Source organism: Arachis ipaensis, chromosome B6 (assembly GCF_059453495.1).
Source record: "Arachis ipaensis isolate K30076 ecotype BB chromosome B6, ASM5945349v1, whole genome shotgun sequence".
NCBI lineage: Eukaryota > Viridiplantae > Streptophyta > Magnoliopsida > Fabales > Fabaceae > Arachis > Arachis ipaensis.
In genome coordinates, this window is record NC_142441.1 from 113,188,194 (window position 1) to 113,209,736 (window position 21,543).

At 40.0% G+C, this 21,543-nt stretch overlaps 1 non-coding gene across 1 annotated transcript; it reads left to right on the top strand.

Annotated features, from left to right (window-relative positions):
- Positions 1-21,088: 21,088 nt before the first annotated feature.
- On the top strand, positions 21,089-21,196 carry LOC148562351 (small nucleolar RNA R71). The gene has a single exon (XR_015887180.1). It is a non-coding gene; the product is annotated as a small nucleolar RNA R71 (small nucleolar RNA).
- The last annotated feature ends 347 nt before the right edge of the window (positions 21,197-21,543 follow it).

The following is a 21,543-nucleotide window of genomic DNA, read 5'->3' on the forward strand; positions in this document are numbered from 1 at the left end:
TGTAGATATAGTCTCTAAACCAACAGAAATCCCTTCGTACAAACATTTTGATTATCACAAGTAACAAATCCCTAAATAAATTGATAACCGAAGTATTCAAACCTCGGGTCGTCTTCTCAAAAAATTGCAGGGAGGTGTTCTTATTATTGGTTATGAGTATTGTAAATTGGAGTTTTGGAGTTTGGGCAATGGGCACAGGTAAATTTAAATGACAAGTAAAATAAATTAATAATAATAAAATCTCTTGGCAAGGTATAAAGAACTGGAAGTCCTATCCTGGTTATCCTTATCAATTGTAATGAGAATTGGATTTTTCTCACACTTTGTTAAGCTCTAACTATGAAGGTAAGTTAAGTGGATGAATTAATTTTTATTCCTCAGGTCCTAGTCTTTCCTTGGGAAAGACTAGAGTTATTGGAAATCGAATTAATTCTTGAAGAATTCCAATTTTCAGTCAACAATGAGTTTGATAACTCAAGTGTCTCCAATGACTCAACCAAAGCCAAAAGGGAAGAGAATCTACTTGAATGAAAATAATTTGAATACATAAATTAAAGAGAGCAATCGTAATTCTAAAATACCTCAATTAGCACTAATAAAGATATCAAATGTAACATGGAAGATTTCATAAATTAAATTAGGAAAATAAATAAAAAGAACATTGAACCTGGGATTGAGAGGCACTCCTAAAACTAAGAGAAATCCTAAATCCTAATCCTAAGAGAGAGGAGAGAACCTCTCTCTCTAAAAACTACATCTAAATCCTAATATTGTGAATATGAAAGCTTATTCATGTATGGATGCATTCCCCCACTTTATAGCCTCTAATCTGTGTTTTCTGGGCCACAAACTGGGTCGAAAATAGTCCAGAATTCGCTGGAGAAGAAATCTGCCACGCTGGTTTTTCGCCACTGCGATGCGTCCGCGTGGATCACGCGACCGCGTCATTTAGCTTCAGAGCAACTATGGAATATTATATATCAAATCAAAGCCCCGGACGTTAGCTTTCCAACGCAACTAAAACCGCGTCATTTGGACCTCTGTAGCTAAAGTTATAGCCATTTAAGTGCGAAGAGGTCAGGCTGGACAGCTTAGCAATTTCTCCAACTTCTTGTATTCCTTCCACTTTTGCATGCTTCCTTTCCATCTTCTGAGCCATTCCTGTCCTGTAATCTCTGAAATCACTTAACACACATATCAAGGCATCTAATGGTAATAAGAGAGGATTAAACATAGGGAACTTAAGGCCAAAGAAGCATGTTTTCAATCAAAGTACATAATTAGGAAGGCAAATGTAAAATCATGCAAATAGTATGAATAAGTGGGTGAAAGATTGATAAAATCCACTCAATTGAGCACAAGATAAACCATAAAATAGTGGTTTATCAGACTATCATTATCATCAAGAGAATTTGCTTCTTGGGTCATTCCATCTAGTTCTTTATAAGAGACTTGCCTTGGGGGTTGTACACTATTCTCTTTAGCATCAATTGTAACGTCCTTGACAGAATTCTCCACAGCTCTGGGTTCCCATGGAAGTTCAGCGTCTCCTAAGTCTTCAACCAACTCTTCTTCTTGTATAATGACAGCTTTCTCTACTTGTTCTAGTATGAAGCCATGCTCTGTCTTGTCCACTGGAGTTTCTAGTATCTCCTTCATGCTACGCTCTTCATTAGATTGTCCACATGGGACTGTGGGAGGTCCTTGAATGTTCGAACATATAGAAGATAATAGACTTACTGCTTGCTCCAGTTGATGAAGGGTTGTTTGAAGTTGATCTACCGTTTCCTTGAGGTGAACCCCTGATTCTCGGGGTGATAGATTTGGATATGGTACATGGGGAAGTGGTGATGTTTGGGAGTAATTGGACTGGAATCGGGATAGCTGAGGATCATACGGTGGTGAATGGTGAAAAGAGGCTTGTGAGTGTGGTGGTTCGAAGTTGTGTTGAGAGGATGGTCTATAAGCACATGGTGGGGCTTGTGGGTAATTACAAGGTTGTCCACCATGTCTATTGGCTTGGTGTGCATTGTAGAATGGTCTTTGTCCATGATATCTTGGAGGGTGTTGTTGCCTAAAGGGTTGATCAGATCCTCTTGGCTCCATCCATCTTTGATTGTTCTGACCTTGATGCATGTTCCTGTTGTAACTTCCATTCCTTTCAATAACATTAGAACCAAACTCAAAGCGAGAGGGGTGAGAATTCATAGTAGCTAACGGGAATTAAAAAAGGGAAAATAAAGACAAATAAACAAGTAAAAGAAGAATATTTACAATAACCAATAATAAGGCACACAATTGCAGTTCCCCGGCAACGGCGCCATTTTGAAAGAGCTCGAAAGATTGATGGTTTAGAGGTTATAGTAAACTCTCGTTGCAAGTATAGTTACTAAACCAAGCAATCAACCGTTCTTACAAACGTTTTGGTTGTCACAAGTAACAAACCCGTAAATAAATTGATAACCGAAGTATTCAAACCTCGGGTTGTCTTCTCAAGGAACTGCAGGGAAGTATGTTCTTATTATTGGTTATGGAGGTTGTAAATTGGGGTTTTGAGAATGAGGAGCGAATGGTCTAATTAGCAATTAAGGTAAATGAAGAACAAGGAATTTAAATGGCAAGTGAAATAAATAAATGATTGTAAATAAGCTTTTGGCAAGGTATGAGAAATTGGAGGTCCTATCTTAGCTATCCTTATCAATGATGATGAGAATTGAATCTTAGTTCCACTTTGTTAACCTTTACTAAGATAAAGGAAGGTCAAGGGATTAATTGGTTTGATCTTCGAATCCTATTTATTTCCTAAGAGAAGATTGGGATTATTGAAGTTCAATTCAATTAACAAAGATAACAATTATCAATCATGTTTGAGTTTGATAACTCCTGTGTTACTGATTTCTTAACCAAGACCAAAAGGAGAAAAGTAAATCTACTGGAATAAAAATGTCTTCAGATGGGAATAATAATAATGTAAATAAAAGAAAGCAATATTAAATTTAAATACCTCAAATAACATTAATTCAAAAGAGTAATCTGTAACATGGAAGAATTCATAAATAAAATTGCAAAAGTAAATAAAAAGGGAATATTGAACCTGATAAAAAGATAATCTTGAAAGCGAATAAAATCCTAATTCTAAATCCTAATCCTAAAGAGAGGAGAGAGAGGAGAGAACCTCTCTCTAAACTAAATCTAAATCATGAAAACTAACTAAAGTGGAGACTCTCCTTGAATGGATGCATTCTCCCACTTCATAACCTCTGGTCTATGCCTTCTGCACTTGGATTTGGGCCAAAAAGGGCTTCAAAATTTGCTATGAGCGTTTTCTGCAATTTCTGGTGCGTGGCCTCTGTCACGCGTCCGCGTGGGTCACGCGGTCGCGTCATTTGGAGTTTTCCTTGTCACGCGGTCACGTCAGTCATGCGACCGCATCATATGTGTTTCGCTCGAGGCGCATGGTCGCGTCAGTCATGTGGCCGCGTCAATGCCTTTTCGCGCTGGCATGCGGCCGCGTCGCCCATGCGATCGTGTGGCTGCCAGTCTCTTCAAAAACTCTGTTTTGTGCTTTCCTTCCATTTTTGTATGTTTCCTTTCCATCCTTTAAGTCATTCCTGCCTTAGAAGATCTGAAACTACTCAACACACGAATCTGGCATCGATTGGAAATAAAGGCTAATCAAAATAATTATTTTTAAGCATAGGAAACATGTTTTTCACATACATCACATAATAAGGAAGGGAAAGTAAAACCATGCAATTAATATGAATAAGTGGGTGAAAGATTGAATAAATCACTCAGATTAAGCACAAAATATATCATAAAATATGGGTTTATCAAGCACACTCTTTTTTTGCTCTAGACCTTGACTTTAACCGCTCAGTCTCAAGTTTTCACTTGACACCTTCACGGCACAAGCACATGGTTAGGGACAGCTTGAATTAACCGCTTAGGCCATGATTTTATTCCTTTAGGCCCTCCTATCCACTGATTCTCAAAGCCTTGGATCCTTTTCATTACCCTTGCCTTTTGGTTTTAAGGGCTATTGGCTTTTTGCTCTTGCCTTTTGGTTTAAAGAGCTTTTGCCTTTTTCTGCTTGCTTTTTCTTTTTCTTTCTTTTTTTCGCCAATTTTCTTTTCTTTTTTTCTTTTTTTTTCGCAAGCTTTTGTATTCACTGCTTTTTCTTGCTTCAAGAATCATTTTTATGATTTTTCAGATCATCAAATAACATTTCTCCTTTTTTCTTATTCTTCAAGAGCCAACAATTTTAACATTCATAAACAACAATTTCAAAAGACATATGCACTGTTCAAGCATTCATTCAGAAAACAAAAAGTATTGTCACCACATCAAAATAATTAAACTAGTTTCAAGGATGACTTCGAAACCATGTACTTCTTGTTCTTTTGTAATTAAAACATTTTTCATTTAAGAGAGGTGATGGATTCATAGGACATTCATAACTTTAAGGCATAGACACTTAAATACTAATGATCATGTAATAAGACACAAACATAAACATAAAGCATAGTAAACGAAAAAAACAGAGGAATAAGAACAAGGAGATTAAGGAACAGGTCCACCTTAGTGAGGGTGGCGTCTTCCTCTTCTTGAAGAACCAATGGTGCTCTTGAGCTCCTCTATGTCTCTTCTTTGTCTTTGTTGCTGCTCCCTCATAGCTCTTTGATCTTCTCTAATCTCATGGAGAATGATGGAGTACTCTTGGTGTTCCACCCTTAGTTGTCCGATGTTGGAACTTAATTCTCCTAGGGAGGTGTTGATTTGCTCCCAATAGTTTTGTGGAGGAAAGTGCATCCCCTGAGGCATCTCAGGGATTTCATGGTGAGGAATTTCCTCATGCTCTTGTTGAGGCCCATGATCTCTTGTTTGCTCCATCATTTTCTTAGTGATGGGCTTGTCCTCTTCAATGAGGATGTCTCCCTCTATGTCAATTCCAGCCGAATTGCAGAAGTGACAAATGAGGTGAGGAAAGGCTAACCTTGCCAAAGTGGAAGACTTGTCAGCCACCTTATAGAGTTCTTGAGGTATAATCTCATGAACTTCCACTTCCTCCCCAATCATGATACTATGGATCATGATGGCCCGGTCTATAGTAACTTCAGACCAGTTGCTAGTAGGAATGATTGAGCGTTGAATAAACTCCAACCATCCTCTAGCTACAGGCTTAAGGTCCAGTCTTCTCAATTGAACCGGCTTGCCTCTTGAGTAAACTTTCCATTGAGCTCCTTCCATACATATGTCCATGAGGACTTGGTCCAACCTTTGATCAAAGTTGACCCTTCTAGTGTAGGGGCGTGCATTTTCTTGCATCATTGGCAAGTTGAACGCCAACCTTACATTTTCCGGACTGAAATCTAAGTAATTCCCTTTGGCAAGTTGAACGCCAACCTTACATTTTCCGGACTGAAATCTAAGTAATTCCCTCAAACCATTGTAAGCTAATTCTTTGGGTTTGGGTTCACACTTTGATCATGATTCCTAGTGATCCATGCGTTTGCATAGAACTCTTGAACCATTAAGATCCCGACTTGTTGAATAGGATTAGAGAGAACTTCCCATCCTCTTCTTCTAATCTCTTGTCGGATCTCCAGATATTCGCTCTTTTTGAGCTTGAAAGGAACCTCAGGAATCACTTTCTTCTTGGCCACAACTTCATAGAAGTGGTCTTGATGGATCTTTGAGATGAATCTCTCCATCTCCCATGACTCAGAGGTGGAACCAATTGCCTTCCCTTTCCTCTTTCTTGAGGTTTCTCTGGCCTTAGGTGCCATTATGGTTATGGAAAAACAAAAAGAAATACTTTTACCACACCAAACTTAAAATATTTGCTCGTCCCCGAGCAAAAGAAGAAAGAAAGAAGGAGAAGCGGAAGAAAAATGGAGGAGAGGGAGAGAGGTGTGTATTCGGCCAAGGGGAAGAAGAGAGGGTTGTGTTGTGTTAAAATGAAGAAGGAATGGGGGGTTTATATAGGAGTGGGGGTAGGTTTAGGGTTCGGCCATTAGGGTTGGGTTTGGGAGGGAAAAGAGTTTGAATTTTGGAGGTAGGTGGGTTTTTTTTTTTTTTGGGAAGAGAGGATGGATGTGAGTGGTGAAGAGGTGATGGGGAAGAGTGATTGAGGTGATTGGTGAAGGGTATTTGTGGAAGAGAGTTATGAAAAGGTGTGAAGAGGAGAGAAGAAAAGGTGGGGATCCTATGGGGTCCACAGATCCAGTGGGGTCAAGGACTTAACATCCCTGCTCCAATTAGGCGTGTAAAATGCCCTTAGTATGCATGTCTGGCGTTAAACGCTAGCTTGCTGCTTGTTTTTGGCATTAAATGCCCAAATGTAGCATGTTTCTGGCGTTTAACGCCACTTCCATGCTCTGTTCTGGCATTAAACGCCAGTCTGGTGCTTGTTTCTGGCGTTTAACACCAGCTTGATGCTTCTTTCTGGCGTTAAACGCCAGTTTGATGCTTCTTACTGGCGTTTAAACGCCAGTAAGTTCTTCCTCCAGGGTGAGCTATTTTTACTGCTATTTTTCATTCTGTCTTTGATTTTTCAGTTGTTTTTGTGACTCCACATGATCATCAACCTAAAGAAATCATAAAATAACAATAGAAAATAAATATATATAATTAAATAAAATTGGGTTGCCTCCCAACAAGCGCTTCTTTAATGTCAATAGCTTGACAGTGAGCTCTCATGTAGCCTCACAGATGTTCAGAGCATTGTTGGGACCTCCCAACACCAAACTTAGAGTTTGGTTGTGGCCTTTGATAAACCACTATTTCATGGTTTATATTGTGTTTAAATTGTGTGGTTTTATCATGATCTTTGCCTACTTATTCATTAAATAAGCATGCATTTATATTTCCTTCCTAAAGATGTTTTATGGTTGAAAACTTGCTTCCTAGAGACTTTTAATTATGTATTTTATTTCTCTCTTATTCTATTCGAGGCCGTGATCTGTGTGTTAAGTGTTTCAGGCTTTATAGGGCATGAATGAGTTGGAGATTGGAAGGGAAGCCTGCAAAAAATGGAAGGAACACAAGAAATGAGGAGATGACCAGCGAGAAGCGACGCGGCCGCATGGATGACGCGACTGCGCGAAAGAGAGCAATTTGAAGCGACGCGACCGCATGGATGACGCGACCATGCGACATGGAATAGCACGAGTGACGCGGCCGCATGGGCGACGCGTCCGCGTGGCAAAGCAGAAACGCGAATAACGCGTCCGCATGAGCGACGCGATCGCGTGACGTGCGCGATCTGCATAATTTGCAGATTTGCTGGAGGCGATTTCGGGCCCTATTTTGACCCAGTTTTCGGCCCGGAACAGCAGACTAGAGCCAGAGAACATGCAGAAACCAAAAACAACATTCATTCTACACAGTTTTAGTTTTTAGATTTAGTTTTACTCATCCTCTAGGTTTTTGCTCTCTACACATTCATAGTTCTTAGGATTTTAGTTTCTTTAGCTTTTTGCATTGGGATATTGAGAAGAGTTATTACCTCATCAAGACTTCGTCATTCTAGTTCGTTTTCTTTACTTGGCTTACTCTTCCATGTTTCTTGCTTTGTTTAATTTTACCATTGGAATATTTTTAGGATTATTTAATACAAGGATCACTTTTATTTTTAATTGATTATTTTCAATTTTTATTTATAATGTCTTTCTTTAATTCATTTTCATATGCTACGAATTTTACCTTTATAATGAGTGAGTAGTTCCCTAACTTGATGGGGAGTTGATTGAAAGGAACCCTTGAGTTGGAAGGTTCAAGAGAAAGATTGCAATTGGGTTAATGTTGGATTGCTCTCTAATTCCTAACACCAATCCTCCCCAGAGTGGATTGGGACTTGTGAATAGAACAGCATTCCAACTTGTTTTACCTCCCTTTACTTAGTAAAGGATAACTAAACGAAATAACTCTCAATTGTCAATTAACCTTAAGGGTGTTCCATCAAGAATAGGGCTTCCATGTAATCAACTCCCAGTCAAGGCTTTTATTTACATTATTCAATTTCATCAATTTAATTTCCTGTTTACTCAACTCAACCCTTTTCAAAAACATCTGATTAATAAAATAGCACCCTTTTCTGCAACTCGTTGGGAGACAACCTGGGATTCATACTCCCAGTATTTTTAATTCAATTTTCTGTGACACCTTTCTAAATTGATAGGCGAATTTCTGGTGAGTTAAGGACTATACTTGCAACGTACATATTTCAACAATTTTTAATTCGCCAAATTCTGCCCGCATCAATTTTTGGCGCCGTTGCCGGGGAATTCCAATAGAGTGCTAAAGTTATTAATTAGAATTTATTTATTTGCATTTTATTTTACTTTGCTACTATGAGCTGCCTGTTTCTTTCGTCAAATGATGCGTTCACTTCCTGATCCGCGCTTGCTAATATTCGATTCTGAAATTGAAATGACTATTTCACAAATAAGGCGAGCTCGGCATCGGTTAGTCCACTCTGAAGGCGGATCTGAAAGTGAACTTGAGGAAGAAACCAGCTCCCGTTCTACTGATTCGGTTGATTCACGTGCAGACGACATGGCAGAACCTAGGAGAGTTACCATCCAGGAGGAAGGAGCCCGTAATTTTACAATGCAACTATTTCAAGCACGTCACCCAGCAGTGGCTACAGATTTTGAAATAAAGACCGCACTACTCAATTTGATGCCCAAGTTTCATGGTTTACCTGCTCAAGAGCCCATCAAGCACCTGAGAGATTTCCAGGCAGCCTGTTCTACTGTCAGGCGTGATGGTATAGATGAAACTTCAATTCTACTAAAAGCTTTCCCGTTTTCTCTTGAGGAAAAAGCAAGAGAGTGGTACTACACTCAACCCCTAGCAAACGTATCCAACTGGGATACGCTTAGAAAAGAGTTTTTGGAGAAGTTCTTTCCAGCTGAAGTTACTGATAAACTGAGGAAAGACATTTCCACGATTGTTCAAGATGACAACGAGACTCTCTTGAATACTGGGAGCGCTTCAATAATCTTCTGGAAGCATGCCCCTACCACATGATTGACAAGATAGTGTTACTCAGCTATATCACACAGGGTATGAGGCCCCAAGATAAGACCACATTGGAAAGTGTTAGCAATGGGTCTATGAAGAAGTACAAGACCACTGATGAGGCATGGCAATTGATCAGCGACTTAGCTGAATCCACTAAGAACCACAGACAGAAGCAAGGCCGCTCAAAAGCCGTGGCAGAAGTATCCTCTAGCAGAGAGACTGCTGCTCTAACTCAGAGTATCTGTGAGATGACCAACTTGCTGAAGCAGATGCAATTGAATCAACAACAAGTTCAGCAAGCTCAACCTCCTTCACCACAGCAAAACCAATAGTTAGTCCCACAGAGGGTTTGCGGAATTTGTACTGATTATAGCCATTATACTGATGAATGCCCGCAACTCTAACAGGAAGACAACATGGTGGCATCCCCTCATAACTTCTATGACCGCCCCAACCAAGGGTACAATCAAGGTGGAAATAATAACCATGGATGGCAGGACAATTCTAACCAGAATTGGAGGGATAACAATAACAGAGGAGGCAGAGATAATAAGGGAAATCAGAGGTGGAATAATAACAACAACAGACAGCAGAACCAACCTTACAGAGCACCTCACCTGAGGCAGTCCCAAGGACCACAGAATACCCAACAGTAGACCTCTCAATTTACTCACCCTTCTTCATCTCCTAATGAAGAATTACTAAAATTTTTTGAGAGAAGTCAACAGACCATGGAAAATAACATTAATGCCAGTCTGAATGGTCTAACCGCTACCCTGCAAGCTCTTGTCTCACAGATTGGATCAATGCAAAATTCCAGTAACCAACCTTCAAGCTCCACTGGAATTCCCTCTCAACCATTACCCAATCCAAAGGGAGGCATTAATGCCATCACCCTAAGGTTCGGAACCACACTGCAGGAGAGGAATCAGGAGGAGCCAAGCTCACCAAACCACGCCTCAGCTGAAGAGGTAGCAGAAATAGAAGATGTCGAAGAAGAAGAGGACATACAGGACATGGCTGAAGAAGAAGAAGTGCAACCACAAGAGGAAGCACCAAAAGGCGCAGACACTGTAGAAAACACTACTCCCATTCCCTTTCCACAACTTGCAAGGAAGCCCAGGAAGCAACTGGAACCCGATCCCAAAATGGTAGAAATATTCAAAAAGGTTGAGGTAACTGTTCCTCTTTTTGATGTTATTCAACAAGTACCTAAATATGCAAAGTTTCTAAAAGATTTATGTATACATAAAGACAAAATTAATGAATTAGAAACTATTCCTTTAGGTAGTTCCATATCTGCTTTAATGGGAGGATTACCTGAAAAATGTAGTGACCCAGGTCCTTGTATAGTTAGTTGTACTATTGGTGGAGTAGTGATTTATGATTGCATGTGTGATTTAGGAGCATGTGTCAGTATAATGCCTTTGTCTATATATGATATTTTGAGGCTCCCTCCCTTAAAAAGGTCGGCAGCTTGCTTTGTGTTAGCAGATAAAAGCATTATTACAGTGGCTGGAGTTGCTGAAGATGTTTTGGTGAACATTAAAGGGCTTACATTTCCCACTGATTTTTATATCTTGGAGACGCCTCATAATGACTCAGATAAGCCATCATCAATCCTACTTGGAAGACCATTCCTGAAGACATCAAAATTCAAATTGGATGCTTTTTCAGGAACATACTCTTTTGAAATAGATGGCCGAATAGTAATCTTCAATCTGAATGGAGTCATAAACAACCCTCCAGAACATCATTCTATTTTCCAGTGTGATGTCATAGATGAAAGTGTAGCTGAAGTTCACAAGGAAGAATTAGAAGAGAGGCACACTGGACCAGGTCCAAGTGTGGGGACCCTCTTAACTGACAATGAGGGCACTTTGCCATTTTCACAAGCTCCAAATAATTCAGAGCCTGCCCATGATCAGAATTTAGAGTTGAAACCCCTCCCTCCACATCTCAAATATGCTTATCTTGAAGATGAGCAGAAGTTTCCGGTCATCATTGCAAGGGAACTTACTTCTCAACAAGAAGAGCAGTTACTTGATGTACTGAGGAAGCACAAGAAGGCAATTGGGTGGAGTTTGGCAGACATAGTAGGCATCAACCCTCAAGTATGTGAGCACAGAATATTTTTAGAAGAGGGAACAAGACCTGTCCATCAACCCCAAAGAAAATTGAACCCCACTATCTTGGAAGTTGTCAAAAAGGAAGTGACCAGGCTATTGGAAACAGGTATCATCTATCCCATTTCAGATAGTGAATGGGTCAGCCCAGTACAAGTGGTGCCCAAGAAGTCTGGAGTCACTACAGTGAAGAATGAGCATGGAGAGCTCATAGCAACTAGAGTTCAGAATGCTTGGAGAGTCTGCATTGATTACAGCTGTGTCAACCAAGCAACCCGTAAGGATCACTACCCACTTCCATTTATTAATCAAATGCTGGATCGCCTGTCAAGTAAATCACATTATTGTTTTTTAGATGGTTACATAGGTTATTTCCAGATTCATATAGCTCCTGAGGATCAGGAAAAGACCACTTTTACATGTCCTTTTGGGACTTATGCTTACAAGAGAATGCCCTTTGGCTTGTGTAATGCACCAGCTACTTTTCAAAGGTGTATGATGAGTCTTTTCTCTAATCTTATTGAGGACTGTATGGAAGTTTTTATGGATGATTTTAGCGTTTATGGTGATTCTTTTAGCCTTTGCTTAGATGGATTATCTAGAGTATTGGATAGATGTGTCAGTACAAACCTTGTATTAAATTTTGAAAAATGTCACTTTATGGTAAAACAAGGGATTGTACTAGGACATGTGGTATCTAATACCGGTATTTCTGTAAACCCAGCAAAGGTGAATGTTATTTCTAGTTTACCTTACCCCTCTTCGGTGAGGGAAGTCCGTTCGTTCCTTGGCCATGCAGGTTTTTACAGGAGATTTATTAAGGACTTTAGTAAGGTAGCACTTCCCTTATCCAGATTACTGCAGAAGGATATCGAGTTCGAGTTCAGTGAGGATTCTAAAGAAGCGTTTGATAAGCTGAAGACCGCCCTGACTCAAGCCCCAATTGTGAGAGGACCAGACTGGAGCCAGCTGTTTGAAATCATATGCGATGCTTCCAACCATGCAGTAGGAGCAGCGCTGGCTCAGCGTGAAGGTAAGGACCCTTTTGTTATTGCTTATGCGTCTAAGACTTTAGACACTGTCCAATCCAATTATACTACTACTGAGAAAGAACTTCTTGCTATTGTTTTTGCTCTGGATAAATTCTGAGCTTATTTACTTGGTACTAGAGTAGTAGTGTATTCAGATCATGCAGCTTTAAAGTATCTATTAGCTAAAAAGGAGTCCAAACCAAGGCTTATACATTGGATACTGCTATTACAAGAATTTGATTTAGAAATAAAGGATAGGAGTGGTAACTAGAATTTAGTGGCAGACCACTTGAGTCGCCTTGAGCACATTAAGGATGATTTTACTCCTATAGATGATAATTTTCCTTTTGATAACCTGCAAGCAGTATCTAAGGTATCTCCTTGGTATGCACCTGTAGCTAATTATGTAGTTAGCCGCACATTTCCTCCAAACTTTTCTAAGCATCAAAGAGATAAGCTGAAAAGCAAGTCTAAATATTATATATGGGATGACCCATATTTATGGAGATGTGGCGTTGATCAGGTAATTAGACGGTGTGTGCCTCAATCAGAATTCCAGTCCATCTTAGAGGCCTATCACTCATCTGAGAGTGGAGGACATTTTGGCCCCTAAAGAACTGCTAGAAAAATCTTAGACTGTGGATTCTGGTGGCCTACTCTTTTTAGAGACGCTGCTGAATTTTGTAAATCTTGCCTCCCATGCCAAAAATTTGGTAATATATTCAAGAGGGATGAGATGCCTCAACAATATATGCTTTTCTGTGAAATCTTTGATGTTTGGGGCATTGACTTCATGGGTCCATTTCCAAATTCTAATGGTTATTTTTATATATTGTTAGCTGTGGATTACGTTTCGAAATGGGTGGAAGCAATTCCTATCCGCACTGATGATGCTAACACTGTTGTTTCCTTTGTGAGAAACCATATTATCTGTCGCTTTGGATTCCCACGAGCAATCGTGAGCGATCAAGGAACCCATTTTTGTAACAGGAGACTAGCAGGACTAATGAAGAAGCATGGGATAATTCATAAGGTTACAACAGCATACCATCCTCAAACCAATGGGCAAGCCAAGGTGTCAAATAGAGAGATAAAGCGTATCTTGCAGAAGATAGTAAAGCCACATAGAAGAGACTGGAGCACCAGGCTACAAGATGCACTCTGGGCATACAGAACAGCATACAAAACACCTATTGGGATGAGCCCTTTTCGCTTAGTTTATGGAAAAGCTTGTCATATCCCGGTAGAAATAGAGCACAAAGCCTTTTGGGCAGTCAAAGAGTGCAATATGGGAATTGAGAAAGCTGGGGCTGAAAGGAAGTTGCAACTGCAAGAACTAGAGAGCCTTCGCCTAGAAGCTTATGAGAACTCAAGGCTACACAAGGAGAAGATGAAGGCTGTACATGACCAGAATATCAAGAGGAAAGAGTTCCAACCTGGGGACTCAGTCCTCCTTTACAATTCTCGACTGAGGCTCATGCCAGGCAAGTTGAGATCAAGATAGGAAGGTCCATACAGAGTAGAGAAGGCCGAATCGTACGGAGTTTATCACCTTATCCATCCTTCGAGCTCGGAGCTTATCAAAGTTAATGGACATCGTTTAAAGCTGTACCATGGCGAAAAGCGGAAGAAAGACAAGGAACTCGAGATCTTCTTCTTGGAAGATCCCCACATAGCCACAGACTGAGCTAGTGGAGTGTCCAACTTACGGACGTTAAAGCAAAGTGCTAGTTGGGAGACAACCCACCATAGTATGATCGTTCTTTTCTTTATTTTTAATTTTTCTTATTCAGTAACTCTTCTCTTTATTAATATTTTCGTGCATCTGCATTTACATATTAAAAAAAAAAGAGAAAGAGCCACGCGACGCGTCCGCGTGGCAAGGAGAGGAGAGAAAAAAAATTAAAAACGAACAGAGAGTCTTGTTGGAGCATGGCTGGAGGCGTGCCAGTGGCACAAATCAACCCAGGCGACCACGTTGCTGACGCGTCCGCATCGTATGCGCATAATGGCCTCCCACGCGACCGCGTGCCCCGGTTTTTGACGTAGAAAGGGTGCACAGCTGAAAGTTGTGCTAGAGTGGTGCTGGACTGGCGCTGGACGCGCAGTCCCCCTCACGCGATCGCGTGCCCCACGCGGCCGCGTCGTACCCCATATATTGCCCACTCACGCGATCGCATGCCCCATGCGATCGCGTCACCTCAAATTTGGCACATATATCAATTCGAACAGAGAGTTGTGCTGGCGTGAAGCTGCACTCGCGCCAGAAGCACAAACTGGGTCATGCGACCGCGTGACCGACGCGACTGCGTCCCTCACCTTAAGCGCAAGTCGCGCGATCGCGTGCTCTATGCGATCGTGTCGCTTGTGCCGCACAGCTCAACCTGAGTTGCCAAAATATCTTATCTTTTTCCTCTCTAATCCTAATTTTTCTTTTCCCTCCTTACTTCTTCTTCCCCTTTTCTTCCTTCTATCTCACCTTTCACTCTCACTCTCCCTCACCTCCATTAACAAGGTTTTTATTTTCTTCTTCATCCTTTTCCTTTCTATCATTCTTTTTATTTTATTTGTTATTTTTTTTCTTTTCTTTTTCTTTTCATTATTCATATTTTCTTTCTTCTTCTTTCCTTTTTACATGGTGTTAGAATTTTATTTGAGTCATTATTTTTCCTTACTATGCTTGTGGATTATTGCAAATTGCTTGATAATTATATATTATTTTCTTTAAAGGGTTGCTTGCATGTTCACTTTAATACTTTCTATACCTTCTTCACCATGCATACTATGTGTTTGTGAAAAAGCCCATATGGCACTATGCACTTCTCTATGTTATTCCACTATTCAATGCTTGCTTTTCACAAATCCCCTTTACTATTATATTAATTGAATTTAATTGTCAATACAAACATGATGGTTTGTTACAAAGTCATGCTTGGTCTATGCTACTCATGCCCTTTGCCGGCATGCCAATAAACACCTTGCATTTACTTGTATCATATGCACTAACTATTTTCCATTAATGATCTTTCACATGTACTCATGAGCATGTGTTAACATCATTTACCTTTTAATGTGCATTTCTAACCATCCTTTTTCGTTCTCTTCATTGCTATATATCTCTTTAAATTTAATTTACTTTCTCTTCCCTCTTTCAGGATGGCCACCAAGAAAGGAAAGGAGAAAGCTACTCCCAAACCTCCAGCAAGAAGAGGAACTAAAAGAGCACTAGTGGCAGAGCCTTCTTCAACTGCAGTCAAGCCCTCAACAAAAAGAGTTAAGAGGATCATAAAGGTTGATGAAAAGGAGAAAGCCTTTCCAGCAAAGGACACTGCACGATTTTTCAATCGCTACTATGAGCAGATGTTCCCTATTTTGGCTGAAAGGAGTTACAACAATGAACACCTTCTTATCCTCCCGCCCAATATTGCTACTTTTGTTGAGCCGCAAATTGAACGAAGACAATGGGGTTTCCTACAGAGACAACAGAAGCAGGTCAATCTTTCTTGGGTAGTCGAGTTCTACTCTAACTTCTACCTGCCTACCCTGCGGTTTGTCTTTGTCCGTCAGAAGCAAGTCCCCATTACAGAAGAGTCTATTCAACAAGCTTTGAGTCTTCCCCCTTTTTCAGAAGGATTGGACGCTTTTCAAGAAGCTGCACTCAAGCGCCAGTTATACCAATTTAACTGGGAAGCTGTTCTCAGAGTTATCGCACTACCTGGCAGCCGTTGGATCTACGGATACCATCGTACCCGCCCTAAGGGTATATTGGCTTCATCACTTACCTTGGAGGCTCGCGTATGGGCACAGATCATGTCCCATTACGTCTTTCCGAGCACTCACGAGTCCTCCTTCACTGCGGACATGGCCGTTCTACTATGGTGTATCCTTACAGACCAGCCTCTGAATCTACCAAGACATATCCGGAATGCCATGGGACACGTACAAATTGCGGGCAACTTACCTTTTCCCGCCTTGGTCTCAGATCTTGTCTCAGCAGCCGGAGTTTCCTACAGAGCTGGAGACACCAAAGCTATGCTCCCACGGGATGATTAGTATATCCCCAATGGGAAGTACCTCAGACTTCCAGCAGCCACCACCAGCCTTCCTACTGCTCCAGTTGAAGATATTCCTTCTTCAACACCACAAGCACCTACAACTGATGAACTGCTCCAGCAGATAATCCAAAGATTGGATCGGCAAGAACAAAAAGCGAAGTTAAGAGAGCGCCGTTACGAGCGCCGATTCAAACACCTCAAGGAGCTACTCAAAGGATACTTCAAGGACTCAGACACCCCGGACTCCACTTCTTTTACCAGCACAGGGAGCCATGATGGTCCCGACTGTGGAGATACTGCAACCAGCCCACCCTTGTTCCTGACAGATGGCACCGAGGACGGTGCAAAGCCTTAAGTGTGGGGAGGTCGGTCAGTACCTGACTTCTGGAGGTAATTTTCCTTCCCTAGCACCAATGAATTAGGATTTTAGTTAGTCTTTCTTTCTTTTATAGAATAGGATAAATTGCATAGTAATAGGTTAGTTGCATGCATGCTCTACTTGATTGAAAAGACAATAAGTTTCTTCTAAGACCCTATCTTTGGAACAAATTTCACTAATTTTTAAAATTTTTATGATAAATCTGCTTGAAGTTGTATTTAGAACATGATGTTTGAGCTAAAAGAACACACAACCTGTGAAGATTTGAGCCTTTATGCATGGTTACACTATTTAACCATAATTAATTTATTCTTGTGTGTTTACTTCTCTATGATTGTAATCTATATTTTGTTTTATCTTATATGTCCAATATTTATTATATTTATATGCTTGCACATGATTGAGGCCATTATTTGTTTAAACTCACTCATCCAAATTAAGCCTACCATTTTCAATTATCTTTTGTTAATCATTTTGAGCCTTTAAATCCCATTTGTTCTATATTTCACCACATTACTAGCCTTAAGCGGAAAAACAATTGTATATCCCAAATTGAATCTTTAGTTAGCTTAAGATAGAATTGTGTGTGCCAGTTAAGTATGGGAAATTATGGGAACAAAAGTTATTAAGGGGATGTATCATGATAATTTAATGGGAATTTGGATACCTACTCATGTGAAACTATAAGAATAAAAAAAAATCTATGTGCATTGATAAGCTATGTTTATTTTTATGTAAAAAAAAAAAGCAATAAATAAATAAGGGGACAAAATTACCCCAATGCTGAATTAAGAATTCAAGGATCAATGCACATATGATAAATATTAAAATAAAACATTGCTACATGAGTATGGAATGAAAAAGGGGAACTCTGGGTAGCTAGGTATGAATTCTAAAGTTATGTAAATTATATAGGTTGGGTTGAAGCTTGGGTTAATTAAAGATTCAATTTATAAGCTCACTTGACCATATATGTATCCCTACCCTTACCTTGGCCCCATTACAACCTTGAAAAGACCTCATGATGTTTGCATTGGTATAATAAATGTTGTTGATTGGTTAGGAGAATAACAAAAATTAGAAAGCATGATTAGAGAATGATAGAGTGATTACCCTATACACTAGAGAGACTAGAGTGTACATACACCATCAGTGAGAGTTCTATGTTTGAATTTCTATGTTCCATGCTTTCATGAGCTATCCTCTTGCATTTTTATCTGCTCTTACTTTATAAGAATTGAATTAGTGGAATTTGAATTATAATTGTTTTGAAGAACTTACTTACTTTTGATCAAGTGGACAAGAATCATATAGTTGCATTCATATATATAGGCTGCATTGCATTTCATAGGTTTTACATGTTCTTACTCATTTTATTTATGTCCTTCAATTAAGCATGAGGACATGCTAATGATTAAGTGTGGGGAGGTTGATAAACCACTATTTCATGGTTTATATTGTGTTTAAATTGTGTAGTTTTATCATGATCTTTGCCCACTTATTCATTAAATAAGCATGCATTTATATTTCCTTCCTAAAGATGTTTTATGGTTGAAAACTTGCTTCCTAGAGACTTTTAATTATGTATTTTATTTCTCCCTTATTCCATTCGATGCCGTGATCTGTGTGTTAAGTGTTTCAGGCTTTATAGGGCATGAATGAGTTGGAGATTGGAAGGGAAGCCTGCAAAAAATGGAAGGAACACAATAAATTGAGGAGATGACCAGCGAGAAGCGACGCGGCCGCATGGATGACGCGACCGCGCGAAAGAGAGCAATTTGAAGCGACGCGGCCGCATGGGCGACGCGTCCGCGTGGCAAAGCAGAAACGCGAATGACGCGTCCGCATGAGCGACGCGATCGCGTGACGTGCGCGATCTGCATAATTTGCAGATTTGCTGGGGGTGATTTCGGGCCCTATTTTGACCCAGTTTTCGGCCCGGAACAGCAGACTAGAGCCAGAGAACATGCAGAAACCAAAAACAACATTCATTCTACACAATTTTAGTTTTTAGATCTAGTTTTACTCCTCCTCTAGATTTTTGCTCTCTACACATTCATAGTTCTTAGGATTTTAGTTTCTTTAGCTTTTTGCATTGGGATATTGAGAAGAGTTATTACCTCATCAAGACTTCGTCATTCTAGTTCGTTTTCTTTACTTGACTTACTCTTCCATGTTCCTTGCTTTGTTTAATTTTACCATTGGAATATTTTTAGGATTATTTAATACAAGGATCACTTTTATTTTTAATTGATTATTTTCAATTTTTATTTATAATGTCTTTCTCTAATTCCTTTTCATATGCTACGAAATTTACCTTTACAATGAGTGAGTAGTTCCTTAACTTGATGGGGAGTTGATTGAAAGGAACCCTTGAGTTGGAAGGTTCAAGAGAAAGATTGCAATTGGGTTATTGTTGGATTGCTCTCTAATTCCTAACACCAATCCTCCCCAGAGTGGATTGGAACTTGTGAATAGAATAGCATTCCAACTTGTTTTACCTCCCTTTACTTAGTAAAGGATAACTAAATGAAATAACTCTCAATTGTCAATTAACCTTAAGGGTGTTCCATCAAGAATAGGGCTTCCATGTAATCAACTCCCAGTCAAGGTTTTTATTTATATTATTCAATTTCATCAATTTAATTTCCTGTTTACTCAACTCAACCCTTTTCAAAAACATCTGATTAATAAAATAGCACCCTTTCCTACAACTCGTTGGGAGACGACCTGGGATTCATACTCCCAGTATTTTAAATTCAATTTTCTGTTTCTAAATTGATAGGCGGATTTCTGGTGAGTTAAGGACTATACTTGCAATGTACATATTTCAACAATTTTTAATTCGCCAAATTCTGCCCGCATCAGCCTCCCAACACCAAACTTAAAGTTTGACTGTGGGGGCTTTGGTTGACTATGCAGTGAGAGAAGCTTTTCATGCTTACTCTCCATGGCTACAAAAGGAGATCATTGAGTTTTAAACACAAGGTTGTCCTTATTTAGTTGCAGGACCAACTCTCCTCTGTCCACATCAATCACAGCTTTTGCTGTGGCTTGGAAGGGTCTTCCAAGGATGATGGATTCATCCTTATCCTTCCCAGTGTCTAGGATTATGAAATCAGCAGGGATGTAAAGGCCTTCAACCTTTACTAACACGTCCTTTACTTGTCCATAAGCCATTTTCATGGATTTGTCTGCCATCTCTAATGAGAAATTGGCAGCCTGTACCTCAAAGATTCCTAGTTTCTCCATTATAAAGAGTGGCATTAAGTTTATGCCTGACCCCAGGTCACACAGAGCCTTCTCAAAGGTCATGGTGCCTATGTTATAGGGAATTAGGAATTTACCAGGATCCTGTTTCTTTTGAGGTAGAGTTTGCTGAACCAAGGCATTTAGTTCCTTGATGAGCAATGGAGGTTCATCCTCCCAAGTCTTATTACCAAATAATTTGGCATTCAGCTTCATGATTGCACCAAGGTATTTAGCAACTTGCTCTTCAGTAATGTTTTCATCCTCTTCAGAGGATGAATACTCATCAGAGCTCATGAAGGGCAAAAGGAGGTTTAATGGAATCTCTATGGTCTCTAGATGAGCCTCAGATTCCTTTGGTTCCTCAAAGGGAAACTCCTTATTGGTCACTGAGCGTCCCAGGAGGTCTTCCTCACTAGGATTCACGTCCTCCTCCTCCTCTTTGGGTTTGGCCACACCAAATAAGGTAATGGCCTTGCACTCTCTTTTTGGATTCTCTTCTGTATTGCTTGGGAGAGTACTAGGAGGAGTTTCAGTGACTCTTTTACTCAGCTGGCCCACTTGTGCCTCCAAATTTCTAATGGAGGACCTTGTTTCATTCATGAAACTTAAAGTGGCCTTAGATAGATCAGAGACTATATTTGCTAAGCTAGATGGATTCTGCTCAGAATTCTCTGTCTGTTGCTGAATTGATGATGGAAAAGGCTTGCTATTGCTAAACATATTTCTTCCACCATTATTAAAGCCTTGTTGAGGCTTTTGTTGATCCTTCCATGAGAAATTTGGATGATTTCTCCATGAGGGATTATAGGTGTTTTCATAGGGTTCGCCCATGTAATTCACCTCTGCTATTGCAGGGTTCTCAGGATCATAAGCTTCTTCTTCAGAAGATGCCTCTTGAGTACTGTTGGATGCAGCTTGCAATCCATTCAGACTCTGAGAAATCATATTGACTTGCTGAGTTAATATTTTATTCTAAGCTAATATGGCATTTAGAGTATCAATTTCAAGAACTCACTTCCTCTGAGGCATCCCATTACTCACAGGATTCCTTTCAGAAGTGTACATGAACTGGTTATTTGCAACCATGTCAATGAGTTCCTGAGCTTCTGCAGGCATTTTCTTTAGGTGAATGGATCCACCTGCAGAATGATCCAATGACATCTTTGATAATTCAGACAGACCATCATAGAATATATCCAGGATGGTCTATTCTGAAAGCATGTCAGAAGGACACTTTTTGGTCAGTTGCTTATATCTCTCCCAAGCTTCATAGAGGGATTCACCTTCTTTCTGTTTGAAGGTTTGAACATCCACTCTAAGCTTGCTAAGCTTTTGAGGAGGAAAGAACTTGGCTAAGAAAGCTATGACCAGCTTATCCCAAGAGTTCAGACTATCTATAGGTTGAGAGTCCAACCATATTCTAGCTCTGTCTCTTACAGCAAACGGGAAAAGCATAAGCCTGTAGACCTCGGGATCAACCCCATTGGTCTTAACAGTATCACAGATTTGCAAGAATTCAGTTAAGAACTGAAAAGGATCTTCTGATGGAAGTCCATGAAACTTGCAGTTCTGTTGCATCAGAGAAACTAATTGAGGCTTTAGCTCAAAATTGTTTGTTCCAATGGCAGGGATTGAGATGCTTCTTCCATGTAAATTGGAATTTGGTGCAG